Below are 10,072 nucleotides of genomic sequence, written 5' to 3'. Positions count from 1 at the left end.
CTACTTTAGCCCTAACCAGAGTGGTGGTTCAGAGTTGAAGTTTTGAAGCCAGGCACTGACTTCTCTCTACCTATGAAAGTCCTAGATGGCATCTTCTTCCAATAGAGGGTTGTTTCATCTACATAGACAATTTGTAGTTTAGTGTAGCCACCTTTATTAATTATCTCAGCTAGATCTTCCAGATAACTTGCAGCAGCTTCTACATCAACACCTGCTGCTTCACCTTGCACTTTTATGTTATGGAGATGGCTTCTTTCCTTAAACCTCATGAATCATCTGCTAACTTCAAATTTTTATTCTTCAACTTCCTCACCTCTCCCAGCCTTCATGGAACTGAAAACAGTTAAGACCTTTCTCTGGATTAGGCTTTGGCTTAAGGGAACATTGTGGCTAGTTTGACCTTCTATCCAGACAGTTAGAGCTTTCTCTATACCAACGATAAGGCTGTTCCACTTTCTTATCATTTTTGTGTTCACTAGAGTAGCTCTTTTAATTTCCTTCAAGAACTTTTCCTTTGCACTGACAACTTGGCTAACTGTTTGGTGCAAGAGGCCTATATTTCAGCTTATCTCAACTTTTGACATACCTTTCTCAGTGTTTAATTATTTCTAGCTTTTGTTTTAAAATGAGAAATATGTAACTCTTTCTTTCACTTGAACACTTAGAGACAATTTTAAGCTTACTAAATATTGGCCTAATTTCAATATTTTTGTGTCTCAGGAAATAGGGAAGCCTGAGGAGAGGGAGAGAGATGGCGGAACAGGTGGTCTGACAACATTTATCAATTAAGTTCACCTTCATGTATGGGTATGGGTTTTGACACCTCAAAAAGATTATAATATTAACATCAAAGATTATATATTATAAATCACAATAAAAATATAATAATAATGAAAACATTTGAAATATTGCAAAACTTATTGGAATGTGACACAGAGATACAAAGTGAGCAAATGAGGTTGTGAAAATGGCACCTATAGACTTGTTAGACACAGGGTTGCCGGAAACCTCCAGTATGTAAAAACAAAGTAACTGAAAAGCACAGTAAATAAACGTGCAATAAAATGAGGTATGCCTATAATTGAAGTAAGCTTTTCTTTAGTAGAAAATTACAAATAGAATCTAAAATTTTAAATGGAAACACAAAGGACACAGAATATCCAAAGTAATCTTGAGAAATATAAATGAAGTTGTGGGAACTAGTCTATTTGATTTCAAGTCAGTGTGTTACTGGCATAGGATCAAAAAAAGATCAATGGAAATAAAAGAAATTCCAGAAATAGATCCACAATTTTGTGATTACTTTATTTTTTTTTTACAAAGAAGAGCTGAATATTAAAATGAAGCCTGTATTCCTACCTCACATCATATACAATATTAATTCAGACTTCTAATGTGTCTAAATATAAAATAAAAAATCAGAAATATTTTAGTGGAATTGTAGAATAATCTTCATGATTTAATGGTAGGCAAAATTTTCTTAGACCATGTAAAGAAATAACTTAAAATTTAAAAAAATAGGCTTCATCAAAATTAAAACTTCTGCTCATCAAAAGGCAGAATTAATCAGTGAATAATTAAGCCACAGACAAGGGGGACATATTTATAAATCATATATTTGAAAAAGATGATAACTATTGTATATAATTTCTATAAACTAATAAAGATAAAGACAATTTACAAATAGTTAATGAGGGCCCATTTTGCTCAACATTATTAATAATTAGAGAAATACAAATTAGAACCACATGAGATACCACGTCGACCAAAATGGCTCATATAAATATTAGAGAGAAATAAAAAGGGAGAGACATCATCAAACACTGGTAAGTTTGTTGAAATGGAAAACTCATTGCTTATGGGAAGTTAAAATGGTAAAACTATTTTGAAAACTTACTAGTGGTTTCTTACAAAACTAAATATATACTTACCGAATGACCCAGCCATTCTACCCCTATGTATTCACTCAAGAGAAATAATAATCTTTTTTGAACTTAAATAAAATGTTATATAATTTTAACTACTATTAATAACATCCTAAACATCATGAATGGCTCTCAAAAATATTATTCCATATTATGAAAAAACTTTTCCAAAAATACGTCATGTATAATTTTATTAACATGAAATTCTGGAAGAGGGAAAACTATTATATGGGAAAAGAAAAGGACAAAATGGTTGTCTCGCAGGGATAGGAGCAAAAAAATAACTAGGGAACTGCATAGGGAGATTTCTGAGCAAAGGTAAACCTCTGTAACTAGCTAGTATTTTGGGTTACACAGGTAAATACTTTTTTCTAGACTTTTTGAATGTATACTTATGAATTGTATATTTAATTGTATGTAAATTCTACATTAAAATTAAAATCCTACAGATATCAAACTCAAATTAATGATATGCATACTTAGAGAATCAGAAAATTTTACTTCAAAATTTATTAAAGATAACATGGATTAATGGTTGTGTAGAGAAGTGGGTCAGATATATGATAGAGCAAGAATAATAAAATATTAATCTACAAAATATGATTATAGGTATTCTCTGTTAAATTATTTTAAATTTTTAGTATGATTGATAATCTTAACGAAATATTGGGAAAAACAAAAATTGTCTTCTGGAATTTTACATTTTGTTTTTCTTTTGAAGCCCCTTTCACCTACTACTAATTTTACAGCAATCATGCTCATCATTCAGAAAGCATGGGAACCTAAATATTAAGAAAATGTCATTAAATCACCAGGTAGAGAATCTTTACCAATTAATGAAGCATCCATATTTCTAACACAAGTTTCACTAGGTGATTCTGGTCAATTTCCTCCTATGTTCCACACCTCAGGTCCACGTCTAAGAATAATCTCTGAGTTTCCTCTCAGCCCAATTATTTTAGGATTAAGAATCTGAGTCTATATTCTCATAATCAAAGGCAGTATTAGAATATTCAGTGGGTATGAGATCTAGTTGAAATAGTGCAGGCTTTGGAACTATGTGGACTAGGATTTAAATCCCAGCTTCCATATTTTTGAAGAAGAAAAGTAGCATAGCTTCCTTAAGATTACATTAGCTAAAAGATGTGCTGCCTTATGATGCACTTCACACTCATTAAAGTTAATTCACCTTCTCCTTTAAATGTGCCTATAAATAGCCAAGTTATGGGTACTTTGAATGGAATTTACACAACTGGAATAATTCTAAAATTCACAAATTGGAAATATTTTAAAACATTATATACAACTGTAGATGAATCATATTCAATATCATAGTTCAAAAATTAATGAGAGTAGGAATGGCTGAAGATTGATGGTATCAGACTGGGTACTTCTTGGTCAGTGGAGAAAATTCAACACATCCTTGAATGGAATTATTTTTTAATCATCTCGAAAATGTTTTTCAAAAATGTATACTGCATTTCCTTCAATGTGTCTAATCCTTTGGCAAATATGTAGATTCTGGGTCTTGAAAAGTTACTTAACACAAAATTTAGATATAGAGTATGAAGAAGAAATATGAAATATTAAAATATGCTTAAATATTTATTTTCTTATGTGTAAAGTTGGTTTGATAATAAATACCAGTATACTCTGTTGCTGAAAGGGAAAAATATATTTCTATTTCATTAACTATGGGTACTATGAATCAAGTCTATCCTAAATTACAGTCATTTTAAGTTGTATTACATAATATTTAGCACATATGGAAAAGGTATATAATCTATATAGGAAGTATGAACCAAAAAGAAATAGACTTCTATAAGCACAGCTGGATCATTAACAACACTTCTGCCTGTACTTTGGTGCTTCTTCCCCATTCTTTATCCTTCTTTCCTCATTAAGCGTCTGAAGTGTATATTGTCTATAATCTCTTTGCTTTATATATTTTTATTTAAGGTTTTATTTTTAAAAGCAGTTTAGAATCACAGCAAAATTGAGAAGAAAGTACAGAAATTTTCCATATACTCCCATCTTCACACATGCTTAGCCTCTCCCATTATCAACATCCTTTCTACTTAATTCATTAGAGCCCTTAGCATATTCATCATTGTTATTTGCAATTCCGGTTTGATAATTCCATCATTCCTGCATATCTCATTCTGAAGTTTGCTCTATCTCTTCAAATTGTGCCTTTAGCCTTTTGTTATGTCTCCTAATGCTTGATAGCTGGACATGCAGTACTTGGCAAAAGGAATTGCTGTAAATAGGTTTTTAATGATGCAGTGGTGATACGGGGGAAAGGAAAATTTTTGTACTCCTATGACTGGGTCTCAGTCTTTTAGTGAGGCTATACCTCTGGACTGTTGACTTCACAAGAATTTCTCAGGTTTCTTCTCCCCTCTTAGGTGGAACAGGATGATTAGAACTAGCTGGTATCTCCATTCCCCCAGGTTATTTAGGTTCTGATAATACTCCCACAGGTTAGACTCTGGTTAACTAGTTTTTCCTGTGGCCAGACCTTGTTAATAAGAACAGAGTGCTTTGGCATATTGCAAAATTGTTCCTTTTCCCCTTCCCCTGCTAGAAACGCATGGGGATTTTTCTCTGATATTTACTGTGGAAATCTGGGCAAGTTCCTGGAGATAAATCTCACAACATCGAGGGGGACCCCATATGGCTGGGGTCCCCTGGAGTTTTTAACACTCAGACTTGATTACATTAAGCTTCCAGCAATTCATCAATTACAGTTCAGTTTTCCTGCCCCTGCACTGGTTTGCAGGGTGGTTTTCACTCTTGCAAATCTCTGTTCCACTAAGCAACAACTCCCTGTATTTTCCTGTCTCTCCAATCTTGGAGGCTGTGGTTTGCCTGTTTTTCTACCTATTATGAATCAAAGAAGAGTTGTTGATTTTTTGTCTGTTAAGCTTTTTACTTGTTAGTACTGAATGGCAATTTCCAAGCTCCTTACATGCAGAACTAGAACCAGAAGTGAAAATTGTGAAACTTTAGAGGAAATAATTCATCAGGCTCTAACTGAGACCCAAAGATAGTGCGAAAGAGTAGATTTGTTCTAAAATTGTAATGATGCTTTACGTTTTTATGGACTTACATAGTCTGCTATGCGTTTTTCCTATATACCATCTTTTTAAATTCTCACAAGGACACTTATCGGCAGGTTAGACTTAAAAGTGACAATTTTATCATTAGTGACCAGCCCATGAGAAAAGCTACCCTTGGGTATGGGCTAAATAGATTAAAACTTTTATGTTGCCCTCTGAAGAGCATTTTTCTCCAGTGGTTTCCATACAACTAGTAGGTTACTTCCACCATCTTTGATTTAACCCCATACATTACCATATATGGAAAGTTGTGGATATGCAGGTTCAGCAAACAGATGTTGGCATATTAAGCAAGTAAACAGACCATATCATAACAGCAAGCATCTTTACATTTGGGTGTTTGACCTGGAGTATATCATATAAAGAATAGCTGACAACTGTATGATTATGTTTTGAAAGTTTAATGGCAGAAATGAGCTGATTTTTCCTAACCTCAAGAAACATGTTCAAAAGAAATGCAGAAGACTTCAATTAAAAAGCGTCTAAAAACTTTTTCCTAAATGATCCTGCTGTGTCAATTTTCTGTAATGTATATTGTATTTCTCTTTTGATCCTTTTATATCTTTTACGTATTGAGTGTTTTTGAGTCAGCAGTTTCTTATCCTCAATTAAAACATCATTCACAAAACAGATTTGCTGCATATACTTTTTAAAGGGGCTATGTACATTGTATTTATTTCCAAAAGTTTCAGTTTGATTTTTTAACCTATTTATTTTATTGTGCTAAAAAACACATAAGATTAAGTTTAGCATCATCATTTTAAGTATACAATTCAGTAGTGTTAAGTATACTCACATTGCTATGCTAAAAATCCTCTAGAACTTTTACCATCTTGCAAAATTGAAACTGTATATCCAAAAAATGAATTTCGCTTCCACCCCAGCGCTTAGCAACCACCTTTCTAAATTCTGTTTCTATGATTTTGAGTACTTTAGATACGTCACATGAGTGGAATTATATAGTATTTGTCTTTCTGTAAGTGGCTTATTGTACTTAGTATAATGTCCTCATGGATCATCTGTGTTGTAACAAGTGACAGTGTTTCCTTGTATTTTTAAGGCTGAATATATAATACACATTTTCTTTATCCATTCGACATTGAACACTTAGGTTACTTCCACCTCTTCCCACTTGTGCATAATGCTGTTACAAACATGGGTGTTTAAATATCCCTTCAAGACCCTGCTTTACATTCTTTTGGATATATACGCAGAGGTAGGCTTACTGGATCATATGATAATTCTAATTTTAATTTTTTTTTGAAATTAATCTCCATACTGTTTTCCAAAATGCCTCTACCATTTTATACTCCCATCAATAGTGTTGGAATTTCTTTGTTTCCTCGCCAATGCTTGTTATTTTCTGCTCTTTTGATAGTAGTCATCCTGATGGGTATGAGGTGATATCTCACTGTAGTTTTGATTTGCATTTCTCTTACAATTAGTGATGTTGAGTATATTTTCATACACTTGTAGGCCATTTGTATATCTTCTTGGGAGAATTGTATATTCAAATTCTTTCACAGTGGTTTTAAATCAGGTTATTTGTTTTTTTCATTTTTGAGTTGTAGAAGTTCCTTATATATTTTAGATATTAACCCCTTACCAACTACATAATTTGCATATATTTTCTCCCATATGTAGTCCTATTTGTCTATTTTTTGCCTAGTTTTTTCTTTAACTTATCTATTTTTGTTTTTACTGTCTAAGTTTTGATGTTATGTTCAATAAATTATTGTCAAATCCAATGTTCTGAAGATTTTCCCCCTATTTTTTTATTCTAGAAGTTTTTTATTTTAGGTTTTATTTTTAGGTGTTTGTTTAATACTTTTGAGTTAATTTTCATGTATGTTGTAAAGTAAGGTTTCAACTTTGATTTTTTCAGTTTTGGATGTTCACTTTCCCCAGTACCTTTTGTTGAAGAAACTGTCCTTTTACCGTTGTGTTGTCTTGACACCTTGACAAAAATCATGTATTTATATACACAAGGGTTTATTTCTGTTCCACTGGTCTATATATGTCTTTATGCCAGTACTGCACTGTCTTGATTACTATTACTTTGTAGTATTTTTTTTTTTTTTTGCAGTACGCGGACCTCTCGCTCTTGTGGCCTCTCCCATTGCAGAGCACAGGCTCTGGATGCGCAGGCTCAGCGGCCATGGCTCACGGGTCCAACCGCTCTGCGGCATGTGGGATCTTCCCGGACCAGGGCACGAACCCGTGTCCCCTAGCATAGGCAGGCGGACTGTCAACCACTGCGCCACCAGGGAAGCCCTGTTATATGTTTTGAAATCAGGAAGTGTGAGGCCTCTAACATTTTAAGATTCTTTTTGCTATTCAGAATCCTTTGAGATTCCATATGAATTTTAGGAAGTTTTCTTTCTGTTTCTGCAAAAATGCCATTGGGATTTCAATAGAAATTTCACTGACTGTGTAAATCACTTTGTGTAGTATGAATATTTTAACAATTTAAGTCTTCCAATCCATGAGTATGGGGTGGCATTTATTTTATACCCCAATTTTCTTTGAATGTTCTCTCAAATGTTGAGGTTCAAATATAGGCTGGGACATGTACAGATTTTAAAAAAATAAAATTGAACTCCATTATGGAACTAAACACTTGTGGAATCAAATCACTTTAGAGGGGAGAGGATCTCAACCACAGCCCTCAATGACACAATGACGAGGGCTGTTAGTCTTCTTTGCTACAAAAGAAATTACCAAAAACACAATGACTTAAAACAGCACACATTTATTATTTCAAAGATTCCCTAGGTTAGAAAGTTAGACACAGGTTAAACGTCTTCTGCTCATGGTCTCAGAAGACTGGAAAAAAATGCATTGGCATTTTTGCAATTTCACTTGATATTCTTTTATACCCACATGGTTGTGATAGGTTTCAGAACTTTGAGGTTGTAGGACAGATACCCTCAGCTCTTAGAGGCTGACATTCCCTGCTATATAGCCCTCTCCATATCTTTGCAGTTGGCTTATGCAAGACCAATAGGACATCTCCTGATGTTTCTTGTCTCTAACTTCAAGGTCTTCTTTTAAGGGCTCACCTGAATAGGTCTAGCACACTTGGGCTTGCAATTAATTCAAAGTCAACTTATTAAAGACCTTAATTATTTCTCCAATATCTTTTTATTTTTGCTATATGATGTAACCTAATCATAGGAGTGATCTTGTATCATACTTACACATCCTGCCCACACTCAAAGGGAGAAGATTATATGGGACACAAACATCAAAGGGCAGAATTGTGCCTACCACAGAGTCCATGGCCAAATTTGTTGCAAAGCCTCCTAGAGAATCACATTTTCTGATTCCAAGGCAGATTCTTACTCAGATTTTTCTGAAACATACATATGTTTGTTTTAATCAAAAAATATCTGTAATAAGGGTTGGTTCTTTTTAATTAGATAGATACAGGTCACCAATCTTGATTATATTCATGCTTAATTGGAAAAATAAATTTCTGAAAATCCTGGAATTTAAAATAATTTTGAACTTTCTGTGAGTTACATTAAAACTCATCCTTAATTTTCATCCATATTAGAATTTTATCAGAAAAAATAAATATTGATATCAGCAGAGTGCACACTAACTGTGAGGCAATTCCCTGGTGGATGATGTCCTTTCTTTTGAGAAGTTTTACCTTTTGGAAAGTCTCACCTTTTGAGCTATTTAATTTGAAATGAGGATTTTCCATAGGTGGAGTCATCGAAAGCTCAGAGATTGAGGCTTTTGAATATATTATAAACATTTTCTTTACTAACATCTGTATTTTATTAGAAGTATGGAATAATTCAGATATTTTTCATGATTTTTCTGTCTCTCTGTTATAATCTGAATATTTATGTCTTCTCAAAACTCCTAAGCCTCAAAGTTGATGGTAGGCTTTTGGAAGGTGATTATTTGTGAGAGATCTGCTCTCATGAATAGGATTAGTGCCTTTATGAAAGAGACTCCAAAGAGATCCCTTGCACCTTCTACCATGTAAAGACACAGCAAGAAGACTAATGGATTGAGACATTCCCTAATCCTCTGCTACCTCTGGGAATAATAGCTTTGGAAAGGAGATAAAATGAGGCTCATTTGTAACTTCTGGACTAATTTTTAATCATTAAATTGTACAGAATATATATATCCATTAACATAGTTAAAACAATTATTATCTTGTGCAAGAACAAAACTTGAGGCATCACAATTCCTGACTTCAATTTATACAAAGCTATAGTAATCAAAACTGTATGACACTGGAAAAAGCAAAACTCTAGACACATTAGACTAATGGAATAGACTATAGAGCGCAGATATAACACACATAAAGTGTAGGTCAACTAACCTTTGTCAAATGTGGCACTAATACACTCTGTGAAAAGGACAGTCTCTTCAATAAATGGTGTTGGAAGAAGAATGACAGTGTACCTTCTCTTTCACTACACAAAAAAAATGAACCCAAAATGCATTAAAGACTTCAGCAGAAGTTGCAAAGGTGAGTTTTTCCCAGATCATTACATTGCTGAGCATTTTATCTTTCAAGGCAATATATATTTCTGTCACTGTGTTTGATCAAAGGTAAAATGAAATCTTTTAATTATAGGATAGCTGTTTGGACAACATAATATTTAAGGTACATTCCTAATCAATAATCTAGTACTTTATAATTCTGAATGAGTGATATGATATCTCCCTGAGTATCATTAGCATACTCAGATGGAAGATGGTATCACAGAGGGGCTGGGATGAAATATGTATCAATGCAGGATTTCAATTTAGAGATTATATTTAAGAAATGGTGAAATAAATACAAAAACATTAGTGTTCTCATTTTAAAATAATTCTAGTAAGACATTTTAGTGATTGAGTGTTAAATATTGTGTTAGGATTATAGACAAATATACCTGTATATATTTTTATTGATCCATTTTTTGCATTTTTAAAGGTGCTAAGTACACCTCAGTATACTCCTTGCATGCACAAGTAAAGAAATGAAAATCTATATTAAATTTTGTAGCATTC

The sequence above is a fragment of the Neophocaena asiaeorientalis genome, unplaced genomic scaffold (genome assembly GCF_003031525.2).
Source record: "Neophocaena asiaeorientalis asiaeorientalis breed wild unplaced genomic scaffold, Neophocaena_asiaeorientalis_V1.1 scaffold255, whole genome shotgun sequence".
In the NCBI taxonomy this organism is placed as follows: domain Eukaryota; kingdom Metazoa; phylum Chordata; class Mammalia; order Artiodactyla; family Phocoenidae; genus Neophocaena; species Neophocaena asiaeorientalis.
The sequence above is the reverse complement of the archived record's forward strand: the minus strand, read 5'-3'. Positions refer to the sequence as shown.